Here is a 19,814-nt window from a genome sequence, read left to right on the forward strand (position 1 = left end):
GGTAAAACCACCACAGGGGCTGATGAGTCAGCTATTCTAAAACCACAGATTTTCTCAAACTATTTCTGGCAGTAATGGTCGCAATGTATTTTTAAGTGTCCAGATATTCACCAGTTCATTCTCTATTTAAAATCTGGAAATATTTTTTTCTTAAAATAACTTTCTGCTTGTCTTAATGTGTCTACTAGTGGGAGGATTCTACTTAGCTTAGTTTAATAATGTCATTTGTATTTTCATAATTGTACTTTGGATTTAATGTCTTATTGATAGGAAGATTCATGACTCAAAAATATGTTTTTGTAGCATAACTTCAGGAGACAGTAATGCTTTTAAACCTTAAATCTAATTAGAAGCATTTCAAAGCTATCAAACACACCAAATGTCTTCAATGTTGTCTGTTATTTCTTCTGGTAGGTGTGTTGGCACATCATTCAGAAAGCATGCATAAGGAGTGAGCTTCAGTTTAGAAAAATCTGTTCTCACTAATGAAATAAATATCATCATCTTAAATTTATTTTTTTAAAAAAGCCTACTTGACTTTCACAAAGAACCATAGCACACTGTAAGAAAGTCTTTAAAAGCTTGTGTTCATTAACTGTCATGTTCATCAGAAAGGAAAGTGCTTACTGAATATATTGCCACCATAAATTATGTAAGAGTCTTGTTGAGTGCTTAAGAAAGCCAAGGTCTTGCTTACTGAAGAAAGTTTATATAAATCTTCAATCACAGACCTTAAAAAACATACACAAGGAGGAAAGAAACTCGCTTCCTTGTTATGCATTTTGCCAGTGATTATTTGTTTAGGTAAGTGTCTATGGTGTCTTCATATATAAACCACTATCTTATTTTTTTCTGTGTTGCTGTGGGGAGGAGTAAAACAGAGAGAAAGTAAAAATGGTCAGTGGAGATTCTACCCCTTTGTTTTAAGGAAAAAAAAAAAAAAGAAAAAAAAAAGTTGCATATCACAATTCAAAGTTTCAATGAAGTGGCATCCGACAAGAGTGAGATTAAGTTACTATAATGTCTCTTGCTTCTGTATATATCCTAATCTGGTTTAATACCACAATAGAGTGTGTTTGTAAAGTGCAATGACTTGTGACACAAAGTTGAATTCAGGCTCTAGAATGCTCCTGATAATACAATTAGGACCATGCCAGCAGGGGAATGAAATTAGAATTTGTCAATAAAATAAAGAAGGAGAGGTATTAGCTGTTCTGATAAAGCTTCCTAATAGTCTCCCTCCCCAAATTAGAATTTTTGATATTTCCCTAAAATGTCCCAACATTCCATTTTTTAAATCAAATCCAAAATCAATTGGAAAAAATAAAAAAATAATCTTTCAAGTTTCAGTGTAAATATTTTGACCAGGTCCAAGTGCAGCATACTGATCTTCTTCTGTTGATTAAAATTTTATGATGCAGTTATCTGTTCACAACTACCTGTCAGTTATTGTGTATCTGAACAATTTTGTTTTGTTCTCTACCTGTGTAACTTCAGCTCTCTGTAATATGGCAGTTACATAAATCTGGGGGGGAGGTGGTCCATGTGCTTCAGTTATGGGGAGTGTAGGGTAATCTGTCAGAGAGCTGCCTACTTTTTTTTTTTTTTTTTTTTTTTTTTTTTTTTTTTTTTTTTTTCCCAACAGCTATGTGCCTTCCTGATTGGGTCCTCAACACAGTTCCTTTCAGTCTGCCATTTGTCATCACAAAAATGGGGAAAGAGGAGGAGATTAATTGCAGTGCCCTCTCTTAACTTATGGCTTATCCAGTTCGTTGCACCGTTAAGTATTTCACACAGAGTATTCCCAGGGCAAAGCTACATATTTTATGAGTCCCCTTCCTGAGATTACTTTAAAAGTTCATTTTTTCAGATCATTTGGTTATGCTATTTTTGTCAGACAACAGCGAAGTCTACATGCTGTATTGTATTCAGGACTAAAGTAAACTAAATTCTGTACAAGTACAGAAACACGTCCCATGCAGATTTTCACATTGTCCTGTGCCATTGCCCTGTGCTTTGCATTCTAGTATTACATACAAAACAGGTCTTCTGTGAACATTGTATGACATTCATGTTAAATATAAGGCAATATATGAAATGCATCAGCTTGCTGGTTTTTATTATTACAGAGTTTATCATGAATCTTGTTAAAAGTTTTGTTCTCATATAACCTTTATTACTCTTTTTTTTTTTCCTATGGTAAAATAATGCATAGTAATTTCCCCTCTGTTATTGCCCTCTCTGATCTGACCTTCAAATGTCAGACTTCCTGCTTTTTGATCATGTATATAATATGCACCTTGCCTCACTATGTGAAACTGTATCAGACAAAGGTCCTTTCATGATTCAAGCCTTGAGTGAAGTAATCATATCATATCCATCATTTACACCAAAAGAGCGGATATTTTAGCCAGATTTAGCATCATTTCCTGCTGATGTAAACTAAAAGTGACAGAAACACAGAAAATGCACCTTAAAACATAAAACCAAATGTAGTGCGTTCTTCTTTTCATACAGTAGCACTTGAGCAAAATCCTATTGGATTGTTTAGAAGCTGAACTAATTGTCTTACAAGAATACTTCAGTCTGTAGGCTATATTGTATTTAATGATCCAAGTGCTTTCAGAAATGATTAAATGCCTGCATACTCAGTATCATTAATCCCTTCAATTATTGCATCTTAGTATTAAAAACAAACAAACAAAACAAAACAAAACAACAAAAAAAAAACACAACTTCTTTCTTAGATAATTATTTAGCAACAATGTGTGCAAGTTATTAAGCACCAGTTGTCTTTGATTTACTTGACTTCAGTATCAGTTGCATTTCTCTTTGCCAATAGAAATTTTTATGTAACCCAGTAAGGAAATCTTTATTTGTTGCCCAGCTGTGTCAGTGGAACCTTGTTTCAGATTTTGAAAACTGGAAGACATTAAAGACAGATGGCTAACAAAGGACACTCATGTATAAAATCAATTTTTATGAAAAATGGAGCCATTTCCAAGCACATGAAGTCTGTCTAGAGCTCTAATATAGAGCTCTAGGTATAGAGCTCTAAATCAGAAAAATATATATTTTATATATATTAAAAAAAAAAAAAAAAAAAAAAAAACACACAGAGCCTGGTATACTTCATTTTCTTCTCCCATTCAGCTGTCTAGATCATTAATTACATGATTTACAAAAATCAAATGAGTTACATAGCTAATAGGGGTGTGAATAAAACTTATGTCATGGAAAGCTTTGTTAGAATTTGGATTATTGCTATTATATCATTTAAACTTTCTTTACAAGTGGCACTTATTCCATGAAAGCTTGGGAATTATATTTTCTTACATGGATAGAACATCAAATACAAGAGCTTTCACAATAAAGTATTTCTAGGAGACAAAACTATGTCTGAAGGTACATGATGAGTATTGTACTTTCTTTTTCTTGGCAGATACGAAAGAAACAAAACTTCTCCAGCTCCAGCTGCTAGGAAGATTGACCACTTACTTTCTTGATTGACCAATTGTACCCGTTTCACTCTCCACTTATTTTTCACTCAACTTCTCAACTGAAAATTTCTATAAATAAATAAATATTTAATATCACTCAAGCTTTATACACTGTAATTTCCAAACAAATTAAATTACTAACTATCCAGATTTTTATTATTTTTAAAAAATCATATTTACCCATGGACATATTAAGAAATGGGTGCTTTGGGATAAGGCTACCTGATGGGACAGAAATAATAGTCTTTCAGTGGCTCCAGGCCATTTCCAGATGGGAAGGAGTCTGGGCTGTTCACCATTAGATGAGATGATCATCTTGCCTCTCAGATGAAACCCAGACATCCAGATAACCACAATATGCCTCAGTGAATCCACTACTAAGGAAAGCCTGAAAAGCAAGTATTGTCATGCAGTGTCCATTCATGACTCAGTAGTCTGTATTTAATGTACACAACTAGTGCAGGACATGATTTCACAAGAACTTCCCATCAGTATAGCCAGCTGATGTAATGCAAATGTCCATTGAAGTGTTCTCCTTCGTGTTTTCTCAATTATTTCCTGTTGTTCTTTTTATTTGAAATCCTTTTGTGACCAGAAAATGTTATTATAGTTGGTTCCTGCTGTCTCTACCCCTTTTTGATATGAACTTTTTAAAAAAGAAACGCCAAGTACTTATTAAGAAGTTTACTTATTTTGAAAGCACTGGGTATAATTTTTCACTGTTAGAATCTTTATTCTTCATATTGTTTAACATTTTTCATTTGCATTACTTCAGTAATTATATGCTTGGATTAATAGTTTTCATTATGAATTATTGTTGAAGTTCTGTGAATAATGATTGATTCCTTTATCTCTCAGGAACGTAATCCTGCTTCATTGCATCTGAATGTTTACTATCTCTCTTCAAACACATGTGGGTACTGTGTCATAACAGAGATGCCATTACTCAGTTTGTGGCATATTTATGCTTGAGGAGGACTATAGTACTCCAGTGGCTTAAGATTTCCCAGAACTAATAACTCGTAAGCAAGGAAGGATCTGTGGAAGGGTAACCTTAGGCTAAATGTAGGAGATAGAGAGTCCTAATATATGTCTTTAAACTACCGGAGTGTTTTAAAGATTTTGTCCTTCCAAAGTATCTTGGTCATGCTGTCACCAGGGCAGCTATTATCGGGTCCAGTCATTGTTCCATAACCTGGATTGTAATAATGCAGAACTAGCATTATCTATCATGTACAATATCCTGTAATATAAGGAACTTGTACGTGGTAGTCAACCTGCTGAGGGAAATTGGGCCAAGTTGGCAAAAGAAGAGGAACAGTAATGTCTGAAGGTAAACTTTGCTCATTATACTGTCTTTATAATGCTAAAAAAACACAACCACAGGTTGGAATGGCCCTGGCCAAGGTGAAAACCCTTTCCTTGAGCTTCCATAGATTTTCTAGGTAAGATTATGCAACTGTATGTGAATCACTAACCAGTTAGAATTTGGTGGGATGTATTAATATGATAATGACTGTGTAGAATTCTATAAAAATCAATAGGGAAAGTCCAAAATCAGGCTAGCTTTGTGGCAGACCACCTGGTACTCAGATTTGTGCAATTCTGAAATAAAACAGTATCTCAACGTAGTGTGTGTATTTGGATTATTTGCACACTGGGTAATGAATCTGAATGGTTTGTTGGACAACAAGGACATTCATTTCACCCTAAGCTGGAGAACTGAATGTTTTAAATGTGCTGGAGACTGATCCTCTATGTTTTTTGAAATCATTCTGTTTTTGGAAAAAAAAACAAAAACAAAAACAAAAACAAAAAAAAAAAAAACAGGATTTAGGCAATTTTCTGCAGAACCAGTATATGAAATTTAAAAATCATCATTTCTTCTGATCATCACTGTAAGCAAGTGATTTATTTAATTTATACAACCCTATTTTATTTACACCACTTTCTAGGAATTATTAATAGGTGGAAAAGGGAATCAAAGCTATACCTTGCTGTCCCTAGGAACAGCATCATGCATAACTGATCTTTGTACTTGGATAAAACATGTGGATGCATATTTCTCACTGACAACTCATCACCTTTGTATTTTACTCTTAGTCAGTTGCCACAGTTTTCTGCAATCAGCATTAGGAGAGGCTGGTCTGTGCCACAGCTGCTGATTGTGTCACCCCAAACAAGGCTAGAATGGTGGATACTGTAGCAAACAAAGTATTCAGAGACTAGTATTCACCTGACCAGCAGAAGCAGATATTCTATACAAAACAAAATAAAATGAATTGAGGGAAATATAATGATGGAAAGTGAGGGTAAGGGTGAGGTACTTTTTACCTTGGTCTGTATTAGTAATGCCAGTTATTCTCAGGGTATCCAGCCCCCTGAGTTGGAAGATGAAGTTCATCTCACAGGGAATTAGATGAAGCTCCTATAATCCATTTAGAAACTGTAAATGACCTATATTCTCTGGTTCTATGGTTCTACTACATCATTTGTGTGTTCATAAGTCTATGAGGCTGGATGAAACTCATCCAAGGGCACTGAAGAAGCAGGCAGAAGTGCTCAACAAGCTATTTTCAATAATATACCAGCAGTCATGGGTCACCTGGGAGGTCCCAGCTGCCTGGACGTTAGCAAATGTGATTCCAGTGCACAAGAAGGGCAGGAAGGAGGATCCGTCACTCTGACCTTGGTACTAGGGAAGGTTATCGAGCAGACCACCTTGAATGTCATCATGTGCAACCAGTGTAGTTTTATGAAAGGCAGGTTCCTGCCTGACTAGCCTTGTCTTCTATGACTAGGTGACATGCTTAGTAGTAGGGTGAAAGGCTGTTGATATTGTCTACCTGGACTTTAGTAAAGGGTTTGAAACTTTCCAACAACATTCTTGGGGAGAAACTGGCTTCTCATAGCTTGTGTGGTTGTATACATGTAGTTTGCTGATATGTGAAAATTGCCAGAATCAAATAGTGGTTTGTTTTTCTGCATCTTTTTTTTTTTTTTTTTGCCATAATGTGGCATGGGTGGAAAAAGTACATCTAGTAATCTCAACTTCTGGTGTTATGAAAACAGGAACCTTCATGTTGGGCAGAGAAAAAATTGCAAAAGTAATCAGAACACCTTACCTGTGTGTGGATTAGATACATAATGCAACCATGTCTCTAGTCTTTTTAGACTAACTTAAAAATGCTGTTAGTGCCTTTTTTTTTTTTTTTCCTATTTTCCTTTTTCTTGGAAACCTCAATCTCAAAGGCACATGGCCAAAAAACACTCATGTTAGCTCAGCATATTGTTTTCTGTTGGCTAAGTAACTCTGGAATTCCATAGCTAGCCAGTAAGAAACATTACTAACAGAGACTTTAATCTGTCTGAAATAGAACTTGAATGCATGAAAATAGACTCACAAACCCTTGTGGAAAGGTGTGAAGTGAAGCTGTTTGATTTCTAGCTGATTTTCAGCTGTCTGTATTTTCTCAAAATACAGAGATACTACGTATTCCTTATCATGTGTAAGTCCATTAACTGCAAACCTTGTGTTTATGCATCTGCGTAAAGGGTAGAAGTTATTTTTACAATTCCTTTTGCTCCCAATATTTACCTGACTCCAGCTTGTTTTAATAAGTATAAATTCCTGATCATGCTCTTATATAAAAGTCTATCAATCTCTTGTAAAAACATCTCAGCGCCCTTCTTAACCTTTTCAGTCAGTGCTGAATAAAGGGTCTTGAGACTCCTCAGTCAGGTATCCTGTATAATCATTTGCTCTGTGTAGCTGGAAAAAGGTTATAACATACTGCAGTGGAATTCATATTGATTGTTTATACACATTTACCTTTGTACAGACAAGATGAAGGGGAAGTGTCTTTCACTTGGCTTCTCTTCATTTTAGAAGCTAATAGATAGTTTAAGGGCTAAAAGTGAGTAGTATGGCTGTGTATGTAAATTCAATGACTGCTTATGCTGCATGTCACATAAATCTGGGAGGGAACATTCTCTATGGATATTGCACAAATATGCAAAGGCATTGCACACTGTGTGGAAGCGATGAAAACAACTTAATAGAACATTTATAACATTGATTATTCTAACAAATACACTTGCTAATCAGAATGGAAAAAAGACATACACTAACACTAAACAGTATGAAATTACAGCACATCTCTACGTGGAGAAAAATACATATTTTTTTCACAGCCAATCTGACTTAGTGCCTGTGGAATCTTGTATTTTTAAAATAGTCAAGCTCTGTCTCGTTTCTTGTATTTGTCTTCTTTTGGACAAGGGATACTTAAAAATTACTTATTTTGAATGCCATGTAGCAACCTTGGGCTATTTATCCTTTTTTTTTTTTTTTTTTTTTTTTTAAGTAGTCTCCATTTTTTTCTGCATATTATCAATTACTTACACATGTTGCTAGTTGATTGGCTCCACTACTGTATGTCTTTCTGTAATTAATTACATACATTATCAGAAAGTGGAGTCAGGTCCCACTTAAAATTAAATCACATCGTTACAATAAAGCTTCCTGTTTACAAGTACATTGAAGTTCTTTGTTTAGCTAACTTTCATAGCTAAGCTGTAATTTTGGGAAAGAAATGTGGCTGAAATACAAAATGTAAGAGCACAGGACATTTTATTTTGTTGTGCAATACCCAGTATATCTTTTGCAGATGAAAGGAGGAGAGAACTGCAATAACAGGACAAAGACACCTGAAGAAGTATAGTTCCAAAGAAGCCTGTGTATTGGTCATGTTTTAAAAACTGTAAGTAAGCAGTTTTTTCATTTTATTTTATAAGCAACAGTTTTAAGGATAAGTTAATAGTTTCATCAGGCAATTTAAAGGGAAAAAAATAATAAAATCTGAGGTCCAGTGACTATTCATTGCATCCGGAAAGAGCTGTGACCTTCCGCTCATTCTTCCAAGATGGTTAATTGGTCTTGTTAAAAAGTATACACTAAATTAGGTTTGTTGGGAGAGGTAATTCCTCCCCCCCCCCCCAGTTACAATAACCACATTACACCTGCAAACAGTTTAATTGGGATTTTTGATTTCCATGAGAAAAGTAAGGGCATAAAATTTCTAGAAAGAGAGCGCACATGCTTTCAGACTGAACATTTTTCATTTTCACACTTATATATTAATGTTTCCAAAAAATGGTCCTCTGACACTTTTTGTGCATTGACCCAGCTTTTTAGTCAAGAGGATGTTATATTTTAACAGTTTTGTTAATGCATTTTTCAATTTAATGAATGACTGACTAAAAAGTTCTTTATGACCAAGGTAATAGTTCTGTTAAACAATGTTTAGATTTTTAATTCTCTACAATATTATAATCATCTGGCTCACTATAAAGGGTACAATGCTTTTATTAGCAGAAGTTTGTGAATTAATCATTTTTCATCAGTAAGTGATCAATTGGATTAAACTTACTTTGTTTTGATACTTTGGTCAGTTTGGTGGTTTGTCATTGGCAATAACATAGTTTAGTATAGGCCTGGTAGAAATTGAAATTTCTAGTAGCTAGTAATGATATTCCTGAAGACAGGATTACCTCCAGAGCCATTACTAACAGAAATCAAGCAATTTACCTTTCTGTTTAATCTCCAGTGAGAGTCAGTAGTGCACTTCACCTGTTAATCCAAGTTATATGACTGAACTGATTGTAATGGCTAAATGAGAAAGCTTAACCTTATGATCTTAAGATCTTTAAACTCTAAAGGGAGTTTAAAGGGACTAAAAGAATCACATCAATGTGTATAAGTGACTGAAAGGAGACTGCAAAGAGGACAGAGACAGGCTTTTGTTCAGTCATACCCAAGGGCAGGACATATTGGAACACAGGATGTTCCCTGGACATCAGGCATCAAATCTGTCCTGTCCATGTGATGGAGCACTGGCACAGGTGGCTCTGAGAAGTGTTGGAGTCTTCCTTCTTGGAGATCTTCAGAAGCCACCACAATATGGTCCTGGGCAATCTGTTCTAGGTGGCCCTGCTTGAGCAGGAGAGTTGGACCAGATGGCCTCCAGAGGTCCCTTCCAACCTCAGCCACCCCGTGGTTCTGTGATTATGTCTAAATAGCCTCTAGATGAGCATATAAAAGGAAGAGTTGTTCCTGAATCCAGGTTTTGTTCCATGAACAGTACCTGAAAGTGTGGAGTTTACTCCATGACATATAAACAAATTTTTGGTCAAGAAGCATCAAACAACTTGTAAGCATATGGCAAGGTGGAAAGAAAATCTTTTGGTGCTACTAAAAGTAATAGAAATGTGCGTACTTTCATTGACTTCTGTTATTAGTTTATCTCACTTATGTGACTTCTTTGCTTGATTTTTATTTTTTTTTTAATAAAAATAATTATTTTTCATAATTTTCAAAATAGCAGAGATCCCCCTATGGTCCCTGGGCAGGAGGTGGCGCTGGAGCAGGGATTTCCTTCCCTCGGCCCCTAGGGCAGGCCCCATGCTGGAGCAGGGCACAGTGTGAGGAGGAAGGGGCAGCAAAGAGGGGCTCTCAGGCCCCAGCCCCTGCGTCACTTTGTGGGTAGCATATTTTTGCAGTATCTAGAATTTTATTGATGAGCATGACTGGACCCCAGGTCTTCTGAGGGAGAATATAGCAACTGATTTTTATGCAGTTCTCTAAAAGTTCTTGCTGCTGTTGGTGTTTTGTCTATTTGGTTGGTTGGTTTGTTTTGTTTTGTTTTATCCTGTTTATTTCAATCTGTCTGTCTTTGTCTTCTCAACTCCTAGTTTATTAGTTTGTTCCTCAAAGCTGATCTGGAAAATTGAAATTTCTGGGACCATTGAATTCAGTGAAACCCTTCCTGTGTTAATGTAATATGACCATGAGGGTGTAAGAATGTCTGGACATTTCCTAGAACTCCACAGAGTAACACAGCTGTCTTCTGTATCCTGTACTTGTCTATTTCAGTCTTTATTCCTAACCCTCTGTTTGTATTTCCTTTGATACACAAAAATGCTATTATGTCTTAGAAGTATCAAGTCAGGATACATTTCTTGTAAACCTTGACAACACCTCACATTCATTCTGTTTAGATTTTCTTCCTAATACTGACATGGACTTTTTCATCAAAATTTTTTTTTGTTTGAAAGCTGAAGAATGTTTACAATGTTTTTTTCATACATATGTTATATTTGGAAAAGATTTCTCATGAGTGTTTTTGGTTTTGACCATAAATTTGAGCCATGCCACCTGAAACAACCAAGAATGGCTAGCAAAGGCACTTATCCAGACTGGAAAACTGAGGTTACGGTCTCTGATCTACTTCAGCAATAGCAGTGGATTTTTACTTTATTTCCTACATCGGTGCCGTAAATTTCCTTCATCCTACAGTGCTGTTACTATGCTTAAAATGATACAGATTCATCGCGTTACAGAAGAGAAAATATGCATATATTCAACTCTGTCAGTCTTCAAATATCTTGAGCATTTTTTCTTCTAATACGCCTTTTCCCTGCAATATGAAGCCCTAATAGGGCACTGGATTTTTAATGGAGCCTGCAGTTTTCACTTAAGAGCTCTGAGCTGTGGTGCTGATATGATAGTCCAGCTAGGAGAAGGGAAACCTAGAAAGCAGTCATGCAGAAAGAAACTCATCTTCTTTCTAAGAGCACAAAGCTGGCTCAGCTAGGACTTTGCAAGCATAAAGTCTCTTTGCCTATGCCATATTTGAATATTACCAAGTTAGAAAACAGTGGCAAGGTTTACTTCAAATAATGCCATGACTGGTCTTTTTACTGTAGATTTCCATTCTGTATGTATGAAGTAAATGACACAATTTTAATGAAATCTAAGGTAAACTCAACCTGTAGAAGCATAGGAAATTAGAGTCTGAGTTTTGATACTTCTTCTAGTGTCCTTCTTTTGAGAATAGAGAGATGGACCTTGTTCTGATTCACAAGCACAAGATTTTTGTAAGTCTGTAACCCACAAAAACTGGACCATATTTTCATATGAATGATATAATTGTTGAACATTTTTGTACAGAAAAGGAGTCACATGTAATGTTTTCTGCTACAAACTTAAAATTGGAGTATTGTGTAGCAAGAATGCATTGTGCCTTAGACAAATTTTAGGATATGATAAAGCAAACAAACTCTCTGTAATGAAAATTAAAATATTTAGCCTTTCTGGGAGAAAAAAATGGCTGACATGACCTTCCTTCTGTAGTTAAATTGGAAGAAAGTGATGTGTAATGGATAGGAAACAGTTGCTTTCTTTGCAAAGGAAAAGCATAAGTGTAGCAGGAATATACACTGTGAAAACAGAAAAATAAAATAAAAATAATAATAAAAAAGATAAATTTATATCTATTTCAGATATAAAAATAAAGGTCTTCCCTTTCTCCATCAACCCTTAGTGAAAAATAGACCATTAATATGTACTGGCCGGTATTATCAAATTAGGATAATTGCTTCCACTTTTTTTTTTTTGTTTTGTTTTTGTTTTTGTGTGTGCGTGTGTGTGAATTTCTAGAAGTATAGAACAGTAAATTTGTTGAAAAGATATACTAGAAATCTTAGCATAATCTTAATAGAATTCTTGTTTATTCATAGAAAAGTGTAAACTTTCATTGGAAGTAGAACACTGAGATAAGAAAATTAGTATCATAAAAGACTTTTTCTTTATTAAAACCAAATAATTTTAATATTTTTTTATTATTTTTTTTTACTTCCCATGTCCAATTTTCATATAGCATCAAGACAAATATTGAACAATTAAGTCATTCATTATTCCTGTCTTATATCTCAGCATCTTTGGTGAGAAAAGTCCTGCACTTTCTATTTCCTTGATGAAATAAAGCAGGGCCATCAGCTTTACTAATGCAAGCAGTATTTTTGGCATTACATTACAGGGGATTTTGCTTAGTGACTGACATTTAGAGATCCTAGCAAGTGGTTAAACCTCAAATTATATAAGATTAGCTAGTATAAGCTAGAAATCATGTCATATATTGACCTCCTATTCCTAAGCATTGACCAAATTAAAAAAAAATAAAAAATCTGTTCTTGCTCTAAAAAAATAGTAGGAGGTTTTTAGTAGTAGAGAGGTAGACGTGACTCTCTAGTAGGAGAGAGGTAGACGTCACAGTTATACACCTAGAAAAGTGAGAAAATTCTATGGTGACATAATACCTTGAGTCTTTATGTGAATTACTAAATTATGTTAGGCATTTGTCAGCTGTAAATACATTACAAGCTTTTGGAAGAGACTGTTCTTCTAACAACTGAAGTGTGTATATTGTGCATATCCCTCCCTCTACAATATTGCTTCTGCTTTTCTGACAGACTAGTTCAAGCAAATTAAGAGTCATGGTTTTTCAAAAATGCTATAATACTCTCTCTTTGACCATATTTTTTCTGATTTGGTTTCTTGGGAGGATAAAAGAGGTACTCATTTTGAATTATCTGAGAACCACACAATTAAAGTAATTATCTGATCACATTTTTCAGTCTTTTGTTCAAAGCTTATCCAGCAAGTGGAATTAATTTTAACAGCTATGAAAATCATTGTTTTAATAGAAAAGTATAGCATTTTTGCTATCTTGACTTTCTCATGAAATATATACAGTATCTATGAACCAGGAATGAAAATTTGTTGTTCAAAATTGCATTTATGTTACACATTAATCCTCTGTGTTTTCAGCCAAGAACATAAAAAATGTATATATTTATCTAGACAAAGAAAATGACATGCTAGAGAATTTTTAATTTTAAGAGGATGCCAATGTGTTTTACAACTGTAGATGAATATTTTTGTATAGCTAGAGTTGAAACATGAGTGCTACTTTCAGGGTTGTCATTTATTGAAATAGCTAAGTAGCACTTAATCTTTTGCTATATTTATCCCATATAGCTTTTTGGAGAAATTAACATTACACTGTTCTGTTGGCTCTTGGATAATCGAAATAACTCTGGTTGTCTGTACTGTTTATTCCTTTTGAGTCCAGCCAAAACTTCCACAATATTTTGAATGCTCTTGGACACTCAGTCATGAGCTTCGAGTAAGCTCTAGCACATAGGATGGGAATAAGTGCAGTGAGATATGTGACCTGAAAGTAGTTCTGCCTTTTAGTGCAGACCTCTGCAGGTTCACCTAGGAGTGAAACACTTGGAAGGCCACCTAGCCATCCCAGAAAGACTGCCTCATCTTTCACGAAAAGAAAAAAAATTGTCAACCTTCCTACTACCACAACAGAAATGGGCTAACACACTAACCAAGGATTCAAATCATACAGTCCTTTTAAAAATCAAGTTTATAAATGAGCGCTTAGATCCTTGTGGGAATCTGCCAGCATGGGAAGTGGGCTGTTGCAGAAGGCTCTGCAAATTAATGTTATGAAAATGCTAGAAATGCCAGCTGAGTTGGAGCAGTGGTGCCTACTGCAGTGCTTGGTCTCCAGCAGCGGTAGTGGGAAATGCTGTCTTGGTAAAGTGCATGAGCCACTGCTGGTGCCCTGTTGCTTCCCAGCATCCATGTCAGGGATTGTCACTCCCATTGGACAGCTCGTCCTCTGAATACGTCGCTGGTTCTGGGACCTGGGGGTTGGGTCTTGAGCTTCTGGTACTGTGCCCTTGTATTCAGGTGAACCAACGCTGGCTTACGTTAATATATCATTCAGCTGCATGAATATGGCTGAAAACTGGTGGCTTGGGGACCTATTAACAATCATTTCAGATATTCATACCTCAGGGATGTTCCTATCATTTAGAAAGGCTGTTTGACAATTGGAGGTAATAGACAAAATTGTAAGTGCATTACAATTTATCCCTCGTAACCTTCATACTAGTTTGTTTCATCTTCTCAGCAGGGTAAATCATTGTTCAGTCAGGATTATGAGAAAATGACATACATGTGACATAATGCATAGTCCAAACACAGGACTGCTTTTGTTGTTACAGCTGGTAAAGTAATCTAAACAAATCACAGATAGAATGTATACAAAAGCACCAGTAAATAATTCTGTGACTATGTGTATGTATGAAAACAACACTACTTAATAAAATATTGCAACTGAAGATAGTACAGAAAAATCTTCAAAAACACCTTCCAAGCGTGTTTTCACATACTAACAATACTTTGTGGTCAAATGTTAAGGTCCCTGCTGAAACAGAGTTTGTGTGAAAGTGACTTTGAAACCTTTTTTTGTGTGTGTGTGTGGTTTTTTGTTTGTTTGTTTGTTTTAATTTTAGTTACATGCATTTTATAGTGAAGTCTCATTTGAAGATTAATATTAATTTTCAAGTTTCATTTTTTATAGTTTTTTGAGCAAAGCCATCATTTCCTGATATTGGTGTGTTTCGAATCAATGAACGTATTAAAACCAGGTTTCATTGTCAGTCTTGGAGTTTGAAGATGTCAGAAAACTTTAAATAACAAAAACAAAGTAAACTACTTAGCTGCCAGAGAAAACCATACAAAAATATCTCAGAATTACTGCTTAAAAGAAATCTGTTCAAAAACCTGATATTTCATTAAATCTTTCCTTAATGTAATCTAACATAGATTTTTCTCTGTCCATCACCCTGCCCTTCTAAAGTCTTCCGTTTGTCCTGTGAATAACCAAATGACACAGGTTGATTTACACACATAACTCCATGTGGACTAAGGAGAAAAAAATATTTATTTAATATAAAGATGAAGATAAGATTTAGGAGTGGTTTACTGGCATGTCCTGACACTGTGTCAGTCAGGTTATACAAAAGCACTGTGTCAAATTTCAGTGTGTAAACCCAACTGTTAGACAGAAGCACTATAAATTAATTGTCATTTACAAAACACAACCCCCTGCTCTCTTAGATGGCAATTTATTGCTATTTTTAATCTGGATTTTTGAAGTGAGTAGGCATTCAGATATTTTCTGTTACTTTGTATTCTGATTTTTTGTCTACCGCCTATTTGTGATATTAGCTCCAAGAAAGTTCCCCTTTCTTTTCTCCCCTCTTCTCTTTCATTAGATGCCCCAAAAAAGGTAAGGATGACTGTTTGTCAGGGTGATGGTGTGCATGTTTCCATGTTTTGTAGCATCTTGTGGGAGAGTATGTATCTAGGCCTCGTGAAAGAAAGCAGTAGTTAATGACTTTTTTTTTTTTTTTTTTTTTTGTAATCCAACCTCTTTTCTTCTTGAAAAAGTTCACATGCACTGATTTGTTTTGCAAGAAGTTCTGCAATTGCAGTGCGGCCTGTTTCAGCACAGGTTGTCCTTATGAGTTGATGCCTTTTTAACGTTTTGATGATCAAGCCTTTGTTGGTTACAGTCACAGACTGCCACTTAATAGAGTACATTTTGTCTTCTTACTTGTATGTGATGGACATCATACAAGTAGGCATTAGCCTTTCTCTGCTTTGTTCTCCTTTTAAAGGGAACAATATCTGTTAGCTCACATATTAAAAGGCTTTTTATATTTGTGTGTAAATGGGTTTAAAATTAGACTTTTTAGTTTGACCTTTTTTCCTTTATTGCTTCTATAATCCATCACAATCACGTGTTACTAAGTCTACTTTCATTTTTGCATTGTTCAAAGCATCACATACAATTGGTCCTTGCTATCCTCAGGAATTTATTTCTCAGTGACCTTGCCCTTCTCTATTGATTATGTGCCACTGGGACAGTAAACTGCTGCCCATAATGATTTGGATGTACAGAAAAATGAATTCATGTGAGCTGATCCTAGGCTGAGATTACGAGAGTTAGAGAAAGTATTAGCAGAGACTGACCTCAGCTTAATCTTTGGAGGCTTCCTTTGCAGCCGATGGAGGAAGGAGGAACAGGCACACCCCAACATTCCCAAAGCCTGGGCTCTCTCTCTCCATCCCCACTCCTTCTCTTACTTCAGGGTATCACCTGAATGAGTTCCCTGCTCCGAGTCACATTTACAGCTGCCTCAGACTGTTCAGAGGCCTGGAACGCCTCCATGAGCTGTGGCAAAAGCTGACCAGAGGCTGACCTCATGTAGGCCTGGATCACTTCACTCAGGGCCTAAAAGCTAAATCCAATACCTGACCTTTTAATTCAACATTTCCTACACCTGCATTTGCTGTCTGCCCTGTAAGCTCTTCCCCACCACCCCTATCTTTCTTCTTCTGTATCAGAAGGAGGCTCAAAATGCTTAATAAATCTGTTTTTAATTGCTTGGGAGAAATGCAATTTCTACAGTGAAGGGGCCATTAAGTACCTGTCTCCCTGCTGACTCAGGCTTACATCTCTGGCTGCTTCCCTGAAATTCACAGGTACTCGGCTGTGTTTGATCTTTCAACCTCAGCACTTTCTATCGGGTACTCCTGCCAGCATCTTTTATCTAGATCCTTTCCCTTCCTACTCTGGAGCAATCCTTCTGCACAAAAAGGAACACTCCACAAACGTAGAGCTGGGAATGTGTTGTTAGTCCAAATTACCTACATGTAAGTAATTCAGAAAAGCTTATTCAATAGTACAGTGAGAGCTGTTATGCCAAAAGTAGCTTGTGTTTATCCCTGTCTTTGGCATTGTGCTCCACTCAGTTAAGTATATGATTCAATTGGAGAGCAAAAGATCCACCCCCCCCCCAGGAAAAAAAAAAAAAAAAAGAAAAAAAAGAGTGTGTTAATTTGTACCATAGGATTTAAATCGTTTATGCTTGCTTTGAGCTGGGCTTCTCCCCTAACATGATTTGGGAGCTGTGACTTAAAAGAAAAATAAGGTATCGTGTGCCAATTCTCATGTTGATTGTGAATGGGAATGAGCAGGTCTCCCAGATGTAGTTAGCACTGACACAATTTGCTCACACACATACAGCTGAAGAGAACCATTGGACTCAGCCCTACAGGTGTTTGTTTTTTTTTTGTTTTTTTTTCTTTTTGTTGTTCTTATCTCCCCCCCAGTTCTACAAAGAATTCACGAGAGCACCCAGTGATTCCTTTTCACCCCATGTTCAGCAGTAAAATCTGAGATTTAGACTAGGATTTAAATTATGGGAAGGTTTTACCCCAGTGCAACTTCATCCAGACGTCTGTAAAAACAAACTGTTGGAGCTGTATACCTGTTAGGCTTCTCTGCAATGATCAAGTCCAACAAATAAGGATGAGCACAAAAGCCACAGAAACTCTGGTCTTTTTCTGTTCTGATGTAGCCTTTCAGAGACATTGCCAAACACATATTACAATACGAAGCACTTTGTTGTACCAATGGTGAAAATAATAGAGATCCCCAATGGTGCTGTAGATTTTTGTGTTCTAAATGACAGGGAAACCAGGTTGCTAAGTATTGCACTGAGTGTCACAGCACTCTGATGGTTATGTTGCCAGTGATAGTCACTCAGTGATATTCAAACTTACCTTTGAGTAAGCATCCCTAGAATGTATTTCATTTTTTCTGTCCTCTTATCTCTTGGCTTTATTTTCAGGTGGCAGAACAGGTGAAAGTGATAGAGATAATGACAGCACTTTTTCCTCACTAATTTTAAATCACAGTGAGAATGGGACACAACGGACCAAAAACTGCTAAAGATACTCATTGCAAATTGCTACTACCAGTCTGGTCTAAATGTGGGTAGGTAAGAGGAGCTGTTTTTCTTCTGTCTTTGTGCAGAGGTGGTTGGAATGGCAGCATCTGATTGCTTACATGTTGTGTTTGGATAGCAGATAAGTGGGCCAGGTGAAAACTTGAGTAAAATGGTAGGGGAGCCAGGCCTAGGTGATAATGCATGGTATATCTTACAGCCCGCTGTCTCTGGGGGGCATTAGTAGCCTCTGTGCAGCCAACAAAGGGTGACCTACTGTGCAGACACTTGGGTGCCTGGTCCTTTGTCCTAAGGCAGAGGGACAAGGAGGGACTGGAAGAGGTGATGCAGGAGCTCAGTCAGCCTGGGTGACTGGCCAAGGAGGAAGCTAGGTGCCACAGAGGCACACTTCAGTGACAGAAATTATGGATTTGTACTTGTGGGGCAGGAGTTGGTTTCCTTTTGTCTTCTTCCAAGATCCCAGGGAAAGCATTCTGTTTGTTGGGGCTGGTGCTCCAGCTAGTATGAGAGCCAAGCAGAGTGAAATGTACTTGCAGGGAGGTTAGTGTTGCTTTATGGGCTATGGGAACTGTACACCTACATTTCACTTCTGTGGTTGTTAATTAAGGTTGAAGCACTGGCATGTAATTATCTGCATTGCTTAATTTGTAGCATGTTAATGGGCATGATTTTGGTCCAACTAGCGCTCTCACAAATAATGTTTGGGCACAGTTTTCTAGACAGCATTAGCCTAGGATTGCTTTAAGAAAGCAGTACGAACAAGACCACTTTGAAGAGGGGAAGAGTTGAATTGTGTTTACACCGGTGTACCTGCTGCTTGCCGTCGGGGTGAGACAACAGGCTAATGCCTTCTTGCTTAACCCCACAGACATAGATCCTGGGCTTCTGCAGATCTGTGTAGGGACTGAGAAACTTGTACTCAGACACACAGATGGGGAAAGACAAACAAACATCAATTTAGGCATTCCAAACATTTCTCTGACATTCATAGCTTCAGAATTTGATCAGAGAACATCTATCAGCTCACACATGGTGACATTTTCCAGTAATTAACATATTTCTAAGCCTGATCATTGGCTGGGAGTTGAAAGCAGTACCTTGATTAATTGTGAGCTGCATAAACGTGTTCAGGCTCTATAAGCTGCAATTGTTCCACATAGTCAATGGAATTTCTGAGAGCCGAAATGTAAACAAAATAATAATAATAATAAAAATGAATATGTAGGATTGGCGTGTCTCTGACCTACCATGCAACGTTTATAAAAAATGAAAATTGGCAGGTTGCTTTAACCCAATGATGTGTTTGCTTTTAGGTATTTCACAAACAGTGCAAACACATTTTTAGTAGTGCAGTGGAGAAGAGGAAAAGTCTATGTTTGGATCTCTAATGCTTTGAACAGATCTGCCAATGCCATCTGTGGTTTGTGCATGGGGATTTCAAACCTCGGCAGTGCTGATAGGGATTGCTTTCTTCTCTGTTGACCATCTGTCACAGGTGCTGGAATCAGAACACGTATTATTAATTCTATAGATTGAGACTTCAGTTGGACTGGCATGCTGGTTTATTACCGTGGTTTTGGGCCCATGTCTCTGAACACGCTATATCCGGTTGAGCCAGCTTTTTGTTTGTGACATTCAGAAATGAGTTTGCGTATCTCAGTTGTATCCCTGTAAAAGCAAAGAGAAAATGTTCCATTAGGTTCACATTGATTTACGAAGCAGAAACGTTTGCAGAAAGAAGTCTTGAACAGCTTGTTTGTTCGGCTCAGCAGCGGGGACAGCCTGCAGACA

At 36.7% G+C, this 19,814-nt stretch overlaps 1 protein-coding gene across 23 annotated transcripts in view; it reads left to right on the plus strand.

The window, feature by feature from the left end:
• Positions 1 to 19,814, plus strand: part of LOC311431343 (uncharacterized protein) — a 358,114-nt gene that overhangs the window by 16,126 nt on the left and 322,174 nt on the right. The window lies entirely within an intron of this gene.

This window comes from Aythya ferina, assembly GCF_964211825.1.
Source record: "Aythya ferina genome assembly, chromosome: 2".
NCBI lineage: Eukaryota > Metazoa > Chordata > Aves > Anseriformes > Anatidae > Aythya > Aythya ferina.